Source organism: Chiloscyllium plagiosum, chromosome 22 (assembly GCF_004010195.1).
Source record: "Chiloscyllium plagiosum isolate BGI_BamShark_2017 chromosome 22, ASM401019v2, whole genome shotgun sequence".
Taxonomy (NCBI): domain Eukaryota; kingdom Metazoa; phylum Chordata; class Chondrichthyes; order Orectolobiformes; family Hemiscylliidae; genus Chiloscyllium; species Chiloscyllium plagiosum.
The window spans coordinates 52,210,765-52,227,990 of record NC_057731.1 but is presented as its reverse complement, the minus strand read 5'-3'; the positions used below and the strand labels follow the sequence as shown (position 1 = coordinate 52,227,990).

General features: G+C 49.4%; 1 protein-coding gene across 3 annotated transcripts in view; it reads left to right on the top strand.

Moving 5' to 3' along the window:
* sufu (suppressor of fused homolog (Drosophila)) overlaps window positions 1-17,226 on the top strand; it is a 131,754-nt gene that overhangs the window by 46,566 nt on the left and 67,962 nt on the right. The window lies entirely within an intron of this gene.

Below are 17,226 nucleotides of genomic sequence, written 5' to 3'. Positions count from 1 at the left end.
CACACACACACTCACACACACACTCTCTCTCACACTCGCACACTCACACTCACAGCTTTGCAGGTCCAGACAGGAGTGAAAGATCCCTCTTTAGCTGTGTTAGCTATGGTGTTGGATTTTAGTCAAATTAGATTAGATTACTTACAGTGTGGAAACAGGCCCTTCGGCCCAACAAGTCCACACCGACCCGTCGAGGCGCAACCCACCCAGACCCATACCCCTACATTTACCCCTATACCTAACACTACGGGCAATTTAGCATGGCCAATTCACCTGCACATCTTTGGACTGTGGGAGGAAACCAGAGCACCCGGAGGAAACCCACGCAGACACGGGGAGAACGTGCAAACTCCACACAGTCAGTCGCCCGAGGCGGCAATTGAACCCGGGTCTCTGGCGCTGTGAGGCAGCAGTGCTAACCACTGTGCCACCGTGCCACCCACATGATGCTGCGTCTTTTTAGTGAGTGCTGGAAAGAGTTTGCTGCGTGGGGGTGCAGGGCGGAATAATTTCAGAAACATGTCATGTACTGGGCGACAGCAATAAAAAGCCCTTGGAGTTATTCGTCCCAGTGTGAATTCACCTCCAAATCCCATTGAACCTTATCAGAGTTTCAGCTTGGCTGTCAGAGAGAGAGAGCGGGAGATTATTTGAATTGTGTTTGGAGTCTTGTCTGATGAGGCCACCCGTTTCCAAGCGGTTGCATCACTGATTGACCGGGTATGTTCTGTTTGTGCAGCTATTCCCCGGGGGAAGGTGGCCAGAGGCTTCTACTGTGGGTCATTATGGTGGAGGATGGGCACCTCCAGCCAGAATAGACAGAATGTGCATTTCTGTAGTACACCTTACTCTCTCTGAGTGTACTAGAGTGCACTGTCACCATTTCTTGTTACATTCATTTCTCTTTATGTGGTTCTTTCACCTCCTTGCGATAGCGCCTGACATCTGCAGCCCATCTCCAAGCGTTTCACTTGGCCACTTCCAAAGAGTCAAGCAAGTTGCTGTGGGTCTGGAGTCATGTGTAGGCCTGACCCTTGCCCATACTGTCAGGCCCGGCTCTATTACAGTGCTGGATCTGTGTGTCCTTTCCCTAGGGCTGATGGAGATAAATCTACATTTCAACAGTACCTTCCGTGTCGTCAGTCCCCAGCTCAGCTCAGGGGGGTTTGTAGCTCATTTGTGCCCCTGGACTGCTTTTCAGCAACAGGGAATTTGGTAGAGGGTGGGCTGAATGGCCTCTGTCTGTGCTGAATTATGTCTCCATCGCCTCAATTAATTATTTCAATTAATTGAGGCGATGCTCTCTCCCTCCCTCTCTGTATCCACGTCTTGTCTCTCTCTCTCTCTCTCTGTCCCTCTCTCTCTTCCTCCTCCCTCTCTCTCTCGCTCTCTCTCTCTTTCTCCCCTCCATTTCTCTCTCTCCCATCCTCTAATTTTCTCTCCCTGAACCTTTCTCTGTGTCTTGCTCTCTGTTTCTCTCTCTCTCTCTCTCTCTCTCACTCTCTCTCTTGCTCTCTCTCTCTTTTTCTCACACCATGTCAGCACAACCCTCCATGATCTCTGCGCTCCCTAATTCCCGTCCGTTATGATGTGGAAGTCGAACCCCTCTATTATTAAAACCAAACACCCAGAAAAGCTTGCCTCGCTTCGTAAATGTGAGTGACAGAGAACGAGAGAGAGGGAGGGACACAAGATATGGATACAGAGAGGGAGGGAGGGAGGGAGCAACAAGTCCGTTATGATGTGGAAGTCGAACCCCTCTATTAATTAAAACCAAACACCCAGAAAAGCTTGTCTCGCTTCGTAAATGTGAGTGACAGAGAACGAGAGAGAGGGAGGGACACAAGATATGGATACAGAGAGGGAGGGAGGGAGGGAGCAACAAGGTCAAAATAATTAGTTGAGGCGATGGGGACATCATTCAGCATAGAGGCCATTTAGCTCACTTGTGCCAATAATCTCCACTAGTTAAAGAAAGAAAAATAACAATTAATTTTCCTAGGGATAGGCTTTGGGCCAATCCAAGCTATGACAGAGGACCAATAGCCACAAACGTTGGTTGCTGGGAAACTGATTTGCTCAATTTGACTTTTCCAATCACCCTGTAGCTGGTATGTGAATGATGCAGTTACCAAAGCGTCTACACTTCCACATCTCCGTCACCAGCTTTGAACACGTCCTGAGGTCAAGTCACACAGTCCCTTATTCGGGGAGGGATGTAGTGCATTGTGGAGTGGTTCAGGGAGGGCTCACAAGTCTTGACATTTCAGGTTTTTTGCTTCCAGTGTATCATCTCTTCTCCCATGTTGTGTTTCTCCTCTACTTTGTTACTGTGTCTGTCTCCCAGTTCACGCTCCCTCCTCAGCTGTTCTCTCCTCTCGGTCTAGATTAGAGTGGTGCTGGAAAAGCACAGCAGGTCTGGCAGCATCCGAGGAGCAGGAAAATCGACGTTTCAGGCAAAAGCGAAGGTTGGAACTGAGGTAAGGTGAGGGGAGGGGAAATGAGGAAACTAGTGAAGTCCACATTGATGCCCCGGGGGTTGGAGGGTCTTGAGGCAGAAGACGAGGCGTTCTCGCGTATTCTGAGCTTTATACCTCCCCTTCTGTTTCTGTTTGTCCCTCCATGGTAAATGGAAGTGATCATGGAACATTTGTAATTATGGGTGACTTTAGTCATAGAGTCCCCCAGCACAGAGACAGGCCCTCTGGTCCAAACTGGTCCATGCCGACCAAAATGGCCATCCATACTAACCCCATTACCCTGCACTTGGCCCATATCCTCCTAATCCTTCCCTATCCATGTATTTGTCCAAATGCCTTTTAAATGTTGTTAATGTACCCGCCCCAACCACTTCCGCTGGCAGCTCATTCCATCTGCGTACCACCCTCTGGGTAAAAACGTTGCCCCTCAGGTTCCCTTTTATTCTTTCCCCTCTCACCTTAACCTGATGCCCTCTAGTCCTCAATTCCCCAACCCTGGGGAAAAGACTGAATGCGTACATCGTATCTATGCCTCTCATGATCTTATACATCTTTATAACACCTCCCCCTTCAATCTCGTATGATGTAGTCTACAGATAGATTGGGCAAATTGGTCATCATACCATAGAGGAGGAATCCCTGGACTGTGTATGGGCTGGATTTCTGGATCGATACATTGAGAAACCAGTGCAAGAACAGGCCTTCTTAAAGTGACCATTATCCGATAGAGTTCTTCATCCAGGCAAAAAGTGAGGTAGATAATTCCGAGACTAGCGTCCAAGAGTCTTAGAACATAGAACATAGAAAAGTACAGCATAGGACAGACCCTTTGGCCCACGATGTTTAATCCTAATAATAACTTAAACTACCCACCCCTCAACTCACTGCTATCCATGTGCACGTTGCCTAACTGTCCCCAATGACTCTGCTTCCGCCACCACCACTGGTAACACATTCCATGCATTCACAACTCTCTGTGTAAAAAACCTACCTCTGACATCTCCTTTATACCTTTCCCTTAATATCTTAAAACTATGATCCCCTCGTACCCGTCAATCCTGCCCTGGGGAAGAGTCTCTGGCTATTGACTCTATCTATTCCTCTCATTATCTTGTATACTGAATGAGATGGCACAGGACATGAGTTGGCTATGATGGATCGGGAAATGATCCTGAAAGGAATAAGAGTGGATAGGCAGTGGGAAACATTCAAGGAGTGAATGGTTGATCCACATCAACAGTTCATTCCTGTCTGGTGCAAGAATGTGAAAAGAAACTTGGCAAGGGAAAAGGTAACCGTGGGCGGCACGGTGGCTCAGTGGTTAGCACTGCTGCCTCATTGCGCCAGAGACCCGGGTTCAATTCCCGCCTCAGGTGACTGACTGTGTGGAGTTTGCACGTTCTCCCCGTGTCTGCGTGGGTTTCCTCCGGGTGCTCCGGTTTCCTCCCACAGTCCAAAGATGTGCAGGTCAGGTGAATTGGCCATGCTAAATTGCCCGTAGTGTTAGGTAAGGGGTAAATGTAGGGGTATGGGTGGGTTGCGCTTCAGCGGGTCAGTGTGGACTTGTTGGGCCGAAGGGCCTGTTTCCACACTGTAATGTAATGTAATCTAATGTAATGTAACAGACCTGAGGGTTGGGAACAGTTTAGACATCAGTAGGGGAGCAAAAGATTGATTAAGAAGAGAGAAGTAAGTTATGAGCAGAAGCTCGCAAGGAACGTAAAAATTGACTGTAAAAATTTTACCAGCAGTTAAGAGAAAATGATTGGTGAAAACTAATGTCATTCTGGATTCGTGGTGCTGGAAGAGCACAGAAGTTCAGGCAGCATCCAAGGAGTATTCCTGATGAAGGGCTTTTGCCCGAAACGTCGATTTCGCTGCTCCTCGGATGCTGCCTGAACTGCTGTGCTTTTCCAGCACCACTGATCCAGAATCTGGTTTCCAGTATCTGCAGTCATTGTTTTTACCTCGAAAACTAATGTCAGTCTATTCCAGGTGATCATGGGTAATTTGGAATGGAGGGACAAAGCTGACTAAGTACAAACCTTGCTTATGTCCTTTAACAAAGGATGACATGAATAATGTCCCAGAAACAATTGGGGAACACGGGGTTCAGTGAGAAGGAGAAGCAAATCCAGATCTTTTGAGAAATTAATGGGACTAAAGGCTGCTATGTCCCCCATTCTACATCTTGGAGTACTCAATGGACCCAGAAATAGTGAATACGTTGGAGGTTATCTTTCAAGATTCTTTAGATTCTAGAACAGTCCCTACAAATTAGGTGGTAGCTCATGTATCCCCACTACTTAAAAAGAGAAAATAGGGAATTATCGAGCAGTGAGAGAAGATGCGAGAGTCCATTAGAACAGATAAGGAGAAATGTCTACACCCAGAGATTGGTGAGCCTGTGGAATTCACCATCACAGAAAGTGCTAGAATCAGACACAATCAGTATGGATTTACCAAAGGGAAGTCACGCTTGACAACTTTTCTGGAGTTTATTGAGGAGGTATCCTGTGGAGTTGACTGGGGGAGTCAGTGGATGTGATTTATTCGGACTTTCAGAAGGCTTGTGACAAAGTCTCACTGAAGAGATGTATAAAATTAAAGTGCTTGGAATTGGGGGTAGAGTATTGAGACGGATAGAAATTTGGTTTGTAGAGAGCAAATAAAGAGTCAGAAAAAAATGGGTCTTTTTCTGAACGGCAAGCAGTAACTAGTGGGGTACCACAGAGATCGGTGCGAGGACCCCAGCTATTCACAGGCAGTAACCAGTGGGATACCACAGAGATCGGTGCAGGGGCCCCAGCCATTCACAGGCGGTAACTAGTGGGGTACCACAGAGATCGGTGCGAGGACCCCAGGTATTCACAGGCAGTAACTAGTGGGGTACCACAGAGATCGGTGCTGGGACCCCAGCTATTCACAGGCAGTAACTAGTGGGGTACCACAGGGATCGGTGCTAGGACCCAAGCTATTCACAGACAGTAACTAGTGGGGTACCACAGGGATCAGTGCTAGGACCCTAGCTATTCTTGATATGTGTTAACAATTTGATGAGGGTACTAAATGTAATATCTGAAAATTTGCAGATGACCCAACGCTGGATGGGAGGGTGAACTGTGAGGGGGATGCAGAGACGGTGTGTTTGATTTGGGTGGGCTGAGGGAGCAAATGCATGGCAGATGCAGTTTAATGTTGATAAATAAGAGGTTATCCTCTTTGGTAGCCAAAATGGGAAGGCAGGTTACGATTTGAGTGGCTGTAAATTAGAGCGATAGGGGATGTTCAACAAAATGTTGCCATCCTCATGCACCAGTTACGTGCAGGTGCAGCAGGCGGTAAAGAAGGTAAATGGTCTCCTTCATTGCGAGAGGCTTCGAGTACAGAAACAAGGACACCTCGCTGCAGTTATACAGGGCATTGGTGAGGCCACACTTGGAATATTGTGTGCAGTTTTAGGCTCCCAGCCTGGGGAAGGATGTTCTTACCCCAGAATGAGTGCAGCAAAGGATTCCCATTAGAATGTTCCCATTCCCATGTTTCCTGGAATGACAGGACTGATGAATGAGGCGAGATTTACTAGGTCACTAGAGTTTACAAGAATGAGGGGTGGGGAGTCTCAGAGAAACCGATAATATTCTAACGGGACTGGACAGGTTAGAGGCAGGAAGGATGTTTCTGCCGGTGGGCAGATCCAGAAGCATGGGTCAGAATTTCAGGTTCAGGTGTAAACCTTTCAGCAAAAGGTCATGAGAAATGTCTTCCCCCCCCCCTAGATTGTGGAATTCAATTTTCACAGATGGGGATTCTGTGGGAGGTTGTGATTCGGCTTCTCAGCTCGATGATCAGCCAGGATCATGAAGGGAAGGTGTAGCAGGCTCGATGGGCCAAATGGCCCACTCCTGCTCTTGTCCTTTGTTTCTGTACGTCACATTCTCCCTTTGTGTGACTGAACCTCTCTCCCTCCCCCTTTTCCTCAGACTGACTGACTCTCACTGCTCCCCTGACTCCCTTTCTCTCCATCCCTGTGTGGTCTTTCTGCTCCCCCCACCCCCCGACTGTACCTTTATTTCTCTCTCCGTACCCACCCCCTCCCCTCCGTGTCTGTGTCCCTCCATCCCTACCTCTCTGTGTTCCTTGGCCTCTCCCTTGTTAACTGCTTATCACACTCAGTCTGTCTTTCCCTCATTTACTCTAACTCTGTCTGTGTGTGTGTCTATGTGTGTCTGTGTCTGTGTCTGTGTGTGTGTCTGTCTGTGCGTGTGTGTCTGTCTGTGCGTGTGTGTCCCTCTAACCGTATGCCTTCCTCTGGCTCCCTCTCAGTTTGTTTGTTAGCCTCTATTTGCCTGATCTGTGCCCTCGTCTGTGTGTGTGAGACTCTCTTTCTCTCTGTCAATTCCCCCCTCTCTCTCTCTCTCTCTTTCTCTCTCTCCCACCCCACTCCCCATGTCTTTTTCCCTCTCTTTGCCTGGCATGCACGAACCTCTCTCTTTCTCCCCTTCTCCTTCTCCCTGCCTATTAGCTGGAAGCTGTTCAGTGAGTAATAATGAGCACAGAGCTCTCGACTTGAGTGGAGAAAGTCCCAGGAGGCTTTGATCCTGCACTGCATGCTTGCTCATACAAATGCTGCTGAGATTTGCAGCGATCGTTTTGTTGCAGTGGTGTGTGTATGTGTACGTGTGTGTGTGTGTGTTTGAGTGTGTCCCTGTGTGTATGTGTGTGTGTGTCTCTATGTGCATGTGTGTATGTGTGTTTGTAGGGTGGCTGGATTGGCCGTGCTAAATTGTCCATTGTGTTCAGGGATGTGTAGATCAGGTGCATAAGTCAGGGGTAAACACAGGATAGTGGGGTGGGGGAATGGGTCTGGATGGGTTATTCTTCAGACGGTTGGTTTGTGCCGAAGGGTCTGTTTCCACACTGTAGGGATTCTGTGATTTTTGGGATTTGACGTTTGGAATCGTAGGTTTTGAGGAGGAGCCAGTCACCTCCTGCTGGTCGTCTGGAATACAGCAACCGACCTACATTCACAGAAAACCCCGAACACAGTGAGATGGTCATATGGGCCACTCGAGGGAAGGCCATCAAACTGACCTTGACACCAAGCAGCAGAAGGTCAGAACTGGAGAGCAGGTCCTTGGAGAGAATTTAGGGAAGGTGGAAGAGAAGGTCAAGGAGCAGCTGGGAACATACAGAACGAGGGACAGCTTTACAAAGCTGAATACACTTCCCCAACAGAGCTGTTCCTCTGTGGGATTTCGAGGGATGCAGGAAAATAGTTGTACGATTTCTCCAGTGTTACCAGATTGGATTAGGTCCCCATTGCCTTGATAGCGAAGTTGCTCGTCATCCCTGAGTACAGAATACAAGACCGACCCTCAGACAATACTCCCTCAGGACCGACCCTCGGACAGTGCAGTATTCCCTCAGGACCAACCCTCGGACAGTGCAGTATTCCCTCAGGACCGACCCTCGGACAGTGCAGTATTCCCTCAGGACCGAACCTCGGACAGTGCAGTATTCCCTCAGGACCGACCCTTGGACAGTGCAGTATTCCCTCAGCAATGACCCTCTGACAGTGCCTGTTCCCCCAGTACTGACCCTCTGACAGTGTAGTATTCCCTCAGTACTGACCCTCTGACAGTGCCTGTTCCCCCAGTACTCACCCTCTGACAGTACTCCCTCAGCAGTGACCCTCTGACAGTGCCTGTTCCCTCAGTATTCACCCTCTGACAGTACTCCCTCAGCAATGACCCTCTGACAGTGCCTGTTCCCTCAGTACTCACCCTCTGACAGTACTCCCACAGCAATGACCCTCTGACAGTGCCTGTTCCCCCAGTACTGACCCTCTGACAGTACTCTCTCGGCAGTGACCCTCTGACAGTGTAGTATTCCCTCAGTACTGACCCTCTGATAGTGTCTTTTCCCTCAGTACTCACCCTCTGACAGTACTCCCTCGGCAGTGACCCTCTGACAGTGTAGTATTCCCTCAGTACTGACCCTCTGACAGTGCCTGTTCCCTCAGTACTCACCCTCTGACTGTACTCCCTCAGCAATGACCCTCTGACTGAGCCTGTTCCCTCAGTACTCACCCTCTGACAGTACTCCCTCAGCAATGACCCTCTGACTGAGCCTGTTCCCTCAGTACTCACCATCTGACAGTACTCCCTCGGCAGTGACCCTCTGACAGTGTAGTATTCCCTCAGTACTGACCCTCTGATAGTGTCTGTTCCCTCAGTACTCACCCTCTGACAGTACTCCCTCAGCATTGACCCTCTGACAGTGTAGTATTCCCTCAGTACTGACCCTCTGACAGTGCCTGTTCCCTCAGTACTCACCCTCTGACAGTACTCCCTCAGCATTGACCCTCTGATAGTGTAGTATTCCCTCGGCAGTGACCCTCTGACAGTGCCTGTTCCCCCAGTACTGACCCTCTGACAGTACTCCCTCAGCAGTGACCCTCTGACAGTGCCTGTTCCCTCAGTACTCACCATCTGACAGTACTCCCTCAGCAGTGACCCTCTGACAGTGCCTGTTCCCTCAGTACTCACCCTCTGACAGTACTCCCTCGGCAGTGACCTTCTGACAGTGTAGTATTCCCTCAGTACTGACCCTCTGACAGTGCCTGTTCCCTCAGTACTCACCCTCTGACAGTACTCCCTCAGCAGTGACCCTCTGACAGTGTAGTATTCCCTCAGTATTGACCCTCTGACAGTGCAGTATTCCCTCAGTACTGACCCTTTGACAGTACTCCCTCAGCAGTGACCCTCTGACAGTGCCTGTTCCCTCAGTACTGATCCTCTGACACTACTCCCTCGGCAGTGACCCTCTGACAGTGCAGTATTCCTGCAGCGTTGACCCTCCGACTGTGCGGTGCTCCCTCAGCACTGATCCTGAGACAATGTCCCTCTCCTTCGGTACCCACTCTGGCTTGCCCGCTGTGCTCAGGCTCTCAGTCAGAATGTGTGTGCATCGGAAACAGACCTTTCCAGCTGGGCTGTGAATGAGCCAGGAGGCATCACAAAACTTGCATTTTGCGCAAGGTGTCGATGTCTTTTCTGTGGTGAAGGTTTTATTTTCCCACCCTGTCTCAGCTTGAGTGACATCTTGAGCCAGAGCCTTCCTGTCGATCACAAACTGCTTACTACGCACACGACTATTTCTGGGAAACATGACAAACTAATCCATAAAACCATAGGACACAAGAGCTTTCCCGATCAAGGTGTTACAATGGCAGTTCTCCAATCCTCTTGAACTTCTTTAGGATTCCTGGGAAATTCCTACCACTATCTCCGTCACCACCTCCTTTAGTATCCTAAGATGCATCCCATCAGGTCCAGGGGACTTATGGGTCTTCAGCCCCTCACTCCGTTTCCCTCGCATTTTGTCACGAGTCATAATTATTGTATTTATTTCCTCTGCTTAAGCCTCTCAAATATTTCATAATTTTGGAATGCTGTTCGTGTCTTTTACTGTGAAGATCAATGTAACGTCTTTATTCAGCTTTTCTGCCATGTCGTGTTTCACCGTTATTATTTAGACTGTGTTCCCTACAGTGTGGAAACAGGTCCTTCGGCCCAACATGTCCACACTGACCTTCCGCAGAGTAACCCACCCATTTCCCACTGACTAATGCACCTAACACTTTGGGCAATTTAGCATGGCCAATCCACCCTAACCTACACATCCCTGAACACTATGGGCAATTTAGCACGGCCATTCCACCCTAACCTACACATCACTGAACACTATGGGACAATTTAGTATGGCCAATCCACCCTAACCCACACATCCCTGAACACTATGGGGTAATTTAGCATGACCAATCCACCCTAACCTACACATCCCTGAACACTAAGGGACAATTTAGTATGGCCAATCCACCCTAACCCACACATCCCTGAACCTATGGGGCTAATTTAGCATGACCAATCCACCCTAACCTACACATCCCTGAACACTATGGGGTAATTTAGTTCAAATCCACCCTAACCTGCACATCCCTGAACACTATGGGGCAATTTAGCATGGCTAATCCACCCTAACCTACACATCCCTGAACACTATGGGACAATTTCCCATGGCCAATCCACCCTAATCGACACATCCCTGAACACTATGGGGCAATTTAGCATGGCCAATCCACCCTAACCTGCACATCTTTGGACTGTGGGAGGAAACCGGGACACTCAGAGAAAACCCACGCAGACACGGGGAGAATGTGCAAACTCCACCCAGACTGTGGCCCTAGGCTGGAATCGAACCCGGGTCCCTGGTGCCAGGAGGCAGCAGTGCTAGCCACTGAGCCACTGTGCCATCCCGTGCCTCCTTCTCTGAGAGGTCTGAGTTCACTTTGGCCTCTCTCTCTTCCTTCTTCAATACTGAAAGCAGCTTTCGCTGTCCATTTTGAATATACTTGAAAGTTTTTTCTCAAAGTTTACTTCCCTCCTTGCCCTCATTTTTTTAAGCCGTCTTTTATTGGCTTTTAAAGCTTTCCCAACCCTCTGGTTTGCTTCCAAACATTGCCACGTTGTATGTTTTTTCCTTCCAACCCGATGCTATCCTTAACTTTGCTGGTCAACCATGGTTGGTTTATCTCCTTCGTAGAATCTTGGAGCATAAGGTCTTTTTCTGTCTCTCTCTGATTCTCTTATGCTAAATGGGAGCCAGTTTAGGCTATTTGGCCCTTTTGAAACTACCCCAGCATTCAATGAGGTCGTAGAATCATAGAGCACAGAAAGGGTCTGCGACAGTGAAAACCAATTCCATTTCCCAGCACCTGGCCCATTCATTGGTTTGTAGTCCTTGGCGAGTGGACCGAGGGGTCTGTTTCTGCACTGTCCATCTCTAAGACAAAGGCACATCTAAATCCATCTTCAAAGTAATGAGGGTTTCTACCTACGTCACCCTCACAGGCTGTGAGTGTCAGACTCCCACTATCCTCTGGGTGAAAAATTTACTCTCACATCTCCTCTTAACCTCCTGCCCCGTACCTGAAATCCTTTGCCACCAAGGAGAAAAATGTCTTCCTCTCTGTGCTCTTCATAATGTTATACACCTCCTCGAACCCCTACAGTGTGGAAACAGGCCCTTCAGCCCAGCAAGTCCACACCAACGATCCGAAAAGTAACCCACCCAGACCTATTACTCACCGTTTGCCCCTCACTAATGCACCTAACCTACACATCCCTGAACACTATGGGGCAATTTAGCATGGCCAACCCACCCTAACCTACACATCCCTGAACACTATGGGGCTATTTAGCATGGCTAATCCACCCTAAACTGCACATCCATGAACACTATGAGGCAATTTAGCACGGCCAATCCACCCTAACCTACACATCCCTGAACACTATGGGCAATTTAGCACGGCTAATCCACCCTAACCTGCACATCCATGAACACTATGAGGCAATTTAGCATGGCCAAACCACCCTAACCTACACATCCCTGAACACTATGGGGTAATTTAGCATGGCCAATCCACCCTAACATGTACATCCCTGAACACTATGGAACAATTTAGCATGGCCAATCCACCTTAACCTGCACATCCCTGAACACTGCGGTGTAATTTAGCACAGCCAATCCACCCTAACCCACACATCCCTGAACACTATGGGGTAATTTAGCATGGCCAAATCACCCTTATCCTTTGCTGAGGACTGTGGGTGGAAACCGGAGCACCCAGAGGAAACCCATGCAGACACGGGGAGAATGTGCAAACTCCACACAGACAGTTGCCCGAGGCTGGAATCGAACCCGGGTCCTTGGTGCTGGGAGGCAGCAGTGCTAACCACTGAGCCACCGTGCCGCCCCTTTAGACCCAATGTTCCCACACAGGATCGGGCAGGGGAACTGTCGCATGTGAGGTGAACATGATAGCCACTACACTATGGGAACTGCATGTTCATCGATCTTTGCTTTCTTGATTTCTTTCAGGGTTCCTGAGCACTGGAGACATGGCCGCCAAGGGTAATTATGGCCTCCTGGATCAGATTCAGGCGCTACGGTGGCTCAGTGAGAACATTGGCTTTTTTGGTGGTGACCCCATGAGAATCACTGTGTTTGGATCGGGTGCCGGGGCCTCCTGCGTTAATCTCCTGATCCTCTCTCACCATTCTGAAGGTAACCGTTGGAGCAATTCAACAAAAGGTATTCAGCCGGCACAAACCATTTGACAATTTTGGTGTCTGCATGCTGCTGTTGTAACTTCCAAAGGGGGAAAAGAAACTGAACCCTGGTTAAAAAAAGACAAAATGGAGGGTGAGGTCAAAGGTCACTCGCTGTGCGGGTCAGCTCCCTATTGGTCTCCCCAGTACATTCCTTCACTTGCTTGATCCCATCCCCCTTGTCCCTCCCCATCGCTATCCCGGCCCACATGGGCATGGAGCCTGTTCCTGTTTGTTCCCCGTGTCTGCAATGTTCAAACAAACATACTGTTTGGTCTGACTGACTTGGCCTATTAGGGATCTGTTTTGGAAAGATTTCCCCTCGACAACAGGGCACCTGCTTGTCCTTCCCAGGTCCATCAGCGGGATATTGGTCTGGTCACTTCAGTCAGGCCTTTCTGGTCAAGGCCTGTGTCAGGATCGAACATTGACATCCTGTGGCCCTGGGCATTGTCATGGCTTCTCTTTCACTCCTAGAAATGACTTTCTCCTGCCTGTGCAGAGCTGCCGTTGATAGATTGGGACATTTGATTCTGAGTGATTGGGTTTAATTCCAAAATTCCAAACTTCCCAATTGAGTGGGCTCCGTGATCTTTCTGTGAGGACCTGGTATAGTGGCACTTCCTCACTGTAAGCTTCAGTAACTATTTCCCGGCATTAGATGATGCAATGGAAAGTTCACTGGAAGTTGGGTGCCTTTGTTCCTCAAAAGCAATTGCAAAGAGTGAAGGCACCATCATGTGGGGCAGAGGAATTGTGATGTTGCCCTAGCAACAGACATTCTCCTGTTCCTATGTCACCAGTCTAGCAACAGGAGTTGTCCAATTGTGATGTCATCCCCATAGCAACAGGGGCTGGCCTGTTGTGATGTCATTGGTCTTGCAACAGGAGTTGTCCAATTGCGATGTCATCACCATAGCAACAGGGGCTGGCCTGTTGTGATGTCATTGGTCTTGCAACAGGAGTTGTCCAATTGCGATGTCATCACCATAGCAACAGGGGTTGTTCTGTTGTGATGTCATTGGCCCAGCAACAGGAGTTGTCCAATTATGATGTCATCACCATAGCAACAGGGGTTGTTCTGTTGTGATGTCATTGGCCCAGCAACAGGGGTTGTCCAATTTTGATGTGTCACCAGCCTAGCAACTAGGCTTTTCCCTGTTGTGGTGTCACTGCCCTAGCAACAGGGTTATCCTGCTGTGATGCTTTTCCCTTAGCAACAGGGATCACCCTTGTTGCGGTGTCATCGCTGTAGCGACAGCAGTCAGGATGGTTACACCATCACATATGCTCCCGCCTCCATTTCCCCCTTTGACTGTCTGATATTATCAGTCCCTCCCACCGCATTCTTGAATGCTCTCCTCAGGAGCTGCTACCCTCAAAAGGAAAGTAACCGTGCACCAGGGTGGCACAATGCTGCCCATCATGGAGGCAAATTACCATTGGTGCCCAAACCAGGAGAGATGCCAATCCACCCAATCCAGGTGGGGGTCTGGAGGTGGAGGAGAGCACTGACTGTGGTTGGTACAGGCCTCACTTGGAAACCTGGCCAAACCAGACAACCCACTCACTCCACTCCTCAGGTGAGTAGTGGAACAGTTAATGGTGTTTCATGGCATGGTTTGGTGACGGAGGAGGGCAGTAGGGTAGGGGAGATGGCGCTGTCCAGTGCAGCTAAATAAACAGACCCTCACCAAAGAGATAGGCCTAGATTCCTACAAAACTGCGCAGATCCACATCTGGGGTTGGGGGAGGGGGTGGGTGGGGACGTGAGCAGGCCTTAGCAACGAGTGACCTTTAACCTCAGCCGCTATTATAACTAAGGTTGAGTGACCCTTTAAGACGACAAGACATACACATTGGACCACGCGAGATATTTCTGAGGGAACAAATTAATTTTTTTTGAACCTTAATTCCATCAGATGGCTTTCTTAATTCACAAAAACAAAAGAACATCCACGCCACGAGCTGTCAGGCGATGAGTTGCCTGCTCGTTCCAGGCCGTTTCTCCCTTTGGCTTTGCGAGAAACGGAAGATTTTTTTTTTGTGCGTCATGAGCAATGCGGGCGGGGGGGTGGGGGAGAAGAGTGCGGGTGGGGAGGGGGTGGGGAGGTGAGAACAAAAGAAACAATTAAACAAAAGAAAGAAAGACAACCCCCCCGCCCCTCCCCCTCCCCCCCCAATCCTACACACCAAAACGTTCTTGCACTTTTGGTAATCCATGTAAGAGACGGTTTGGGCAGCCTGTGAAATGAAAAGCCAATAAAACCAAAACAAAAAAAAAAACAGGCAAAATTAGAGACCAGCTGCTTTGGGCTAACATGCTGGTGTCTGTCACCCCGCCACCCCCCTGGAAAAATATAGTCAGCAGCGAATCACAGCGATTAAAACGAGAAATAAAGTAAAATCCCTCTGCCAAAGTACTGCCTGACTATTCTTCCTGTCTCGGATCTGTGCAACAGAGGGCTGGACCACGTACCAGGCAATGCTTTCTGTGTGTTGCGAAGGGCAGAGTAGAGGTTAGATAAACCAAGAAGCTTAGGAACCAGGGGGGAGGTGAATCGGTCCCCCTCCAGTCAGCTTTGTCGTTCAAATGAGCATGGCTGATGGTGCACCTCACTGCCCTGTTCCGATTCCCCTCCCTTCCATACCCTTTGTTCCCTTTAGCCATATCGACCAAGTCTTCAAAATAAAGAAGAAAGAAAATTCACAGCCCAGGGACACGCCCTTCGGCCCTCCAAACCTGAGCCAATCCAAATCCACTGTCTAAACCTGTCGCCCAATTCCTAAGCATCTGTATCCCTCTGCTGCCCACCTACTCATGCATCTGTCCAGACACATCTTAAATGAATCTACCGTGCCTGCCTCTACCACCTCTGCTGGCAACGTGTTCCAAACGCCCACCACCCTCTGTGTGAAGTACTTGCCTTTGTGTGTGTATCCCCCTTAAACTTTTCACCTCTCACCCTGAAAGCGTAACCTCTCGCTATTGAATCCCTCATCCTGGGAAAAAGCTTATCTCTATCCACCCTGTCTCTACCCTTCATGATTTTGTAAACCTCAATCAGGTCCCCCCTCATTGTTTCACCCTCAGTCACTTCCTATGGTAGAGAATTCCACAGGCTGGGTGCTGACCCCGTCTCAGTCCCAGTCTTGGTGGGGTCAGCCGAACATTTTGACCCAGGATGAAGTGCCCCTTCTGTGTTGTTCTACGCTATGACTCTCTTTGTAACTCTAAGTGATCCACGCCTCACCCTGAGACTATGACCTCCCCCAGCTCTGTGCTCCCTGGTTAGTGAGACTAATCTTTCTCCATTGATCCAGTCTGAGAATTTTGTAGGTTTCTCTGCGATCTCCCTGATTCTTCTCAACTCCAGTGAATGTAATCCAAACCGATCCAATCTCTCTTCATAAACTGCACTCCCCGCGTGGTGTTCCACAGCTCAGGGGGTTTACTTAAACCTGTTGGAGTATATCCTGGAGCCGTGAGATGCTTGACTTTCTCCATCCCAGTCCAATACTGGCAACTCCACATCGTTCCTGCGTTTAGCCAGCCTAATCCTGTGAGAATTTTGTAAAGGCCTACACGTTGATTCCAAAACTGGACATTTTTGCAAAAGCACATGGAACTCCAACCTGATCAACCCAGGGGAGAACCCAGTAAATGCCGAAAGAAAGTGCTGATTGGATTGGGTGCAGTGGTGACCTCCATTTTGAGGAACACGAGATGAGGTGGCCAAGGATGTGCCTGTCGCGATTGGGACCAAGGTGGACCTTGGGCCAATCAGGAACAAGTTCCTACTGGTCCCAATCACTGCATTGCCCACTCCTCAGTTTTGTTGGCGTTTTCTCAAATGATTCCCCACAGGTTCGGTGACAGCATGGACGTTTAAAGACAAGCCGTCCAAATACCATCACCGCTCCCCCGGCTCCACAGCCCCCGAAGCGGGAAAATCTACACAGACAGCAGCCAATTGGAAAGCACATGTCACACACTCCTCACCCAATCCCGGGTTATCGCCCCAGCAGGCCCAGCCTTGCAAGGGTACCCTGGGAATAGATGCCAATACTTACAGGGGGGCCCCAAGGAGGGCACTGCATCATGGGATTAGCAGTGGTTCACGGTTGGCTGAGTGTGTAGGGTACGCAGGAAGTTGCCAGTGGAGAAAGCATCGGGAGGAAGGGGCCCTGCGAGTGTGTGTCAGTGTTTACAGGGATTGTTGGGGGGGGGGGGGATGTTGGTGTCAGTATGTACAGGAGGACATTGGAGATGCAAGGGTTGACCTGGTGGGGGTACAGTATTTACAGGGGGACCCAAGGGAGAGTGTAACAGTATTTACAGATGATCCCTGTGGCCAGTGTGACATTATTTTCAGGGGGTCCCTGGGGAGAGTGTGACAGTATTTACAGAGGGTCCCTGAGGAGAGTGTGACAGTATTTACAGAGGGTCCCTGGGGAGAGTGTGACAGCATTTACAGAGGGTCCCTGGAGAGAGTGTGACAGTATTTACAGAGGGTCCCCAAGGAGAGTGTGACAGAATTTACAGAGGGTCCCTGGGGAGAGTGTGACAG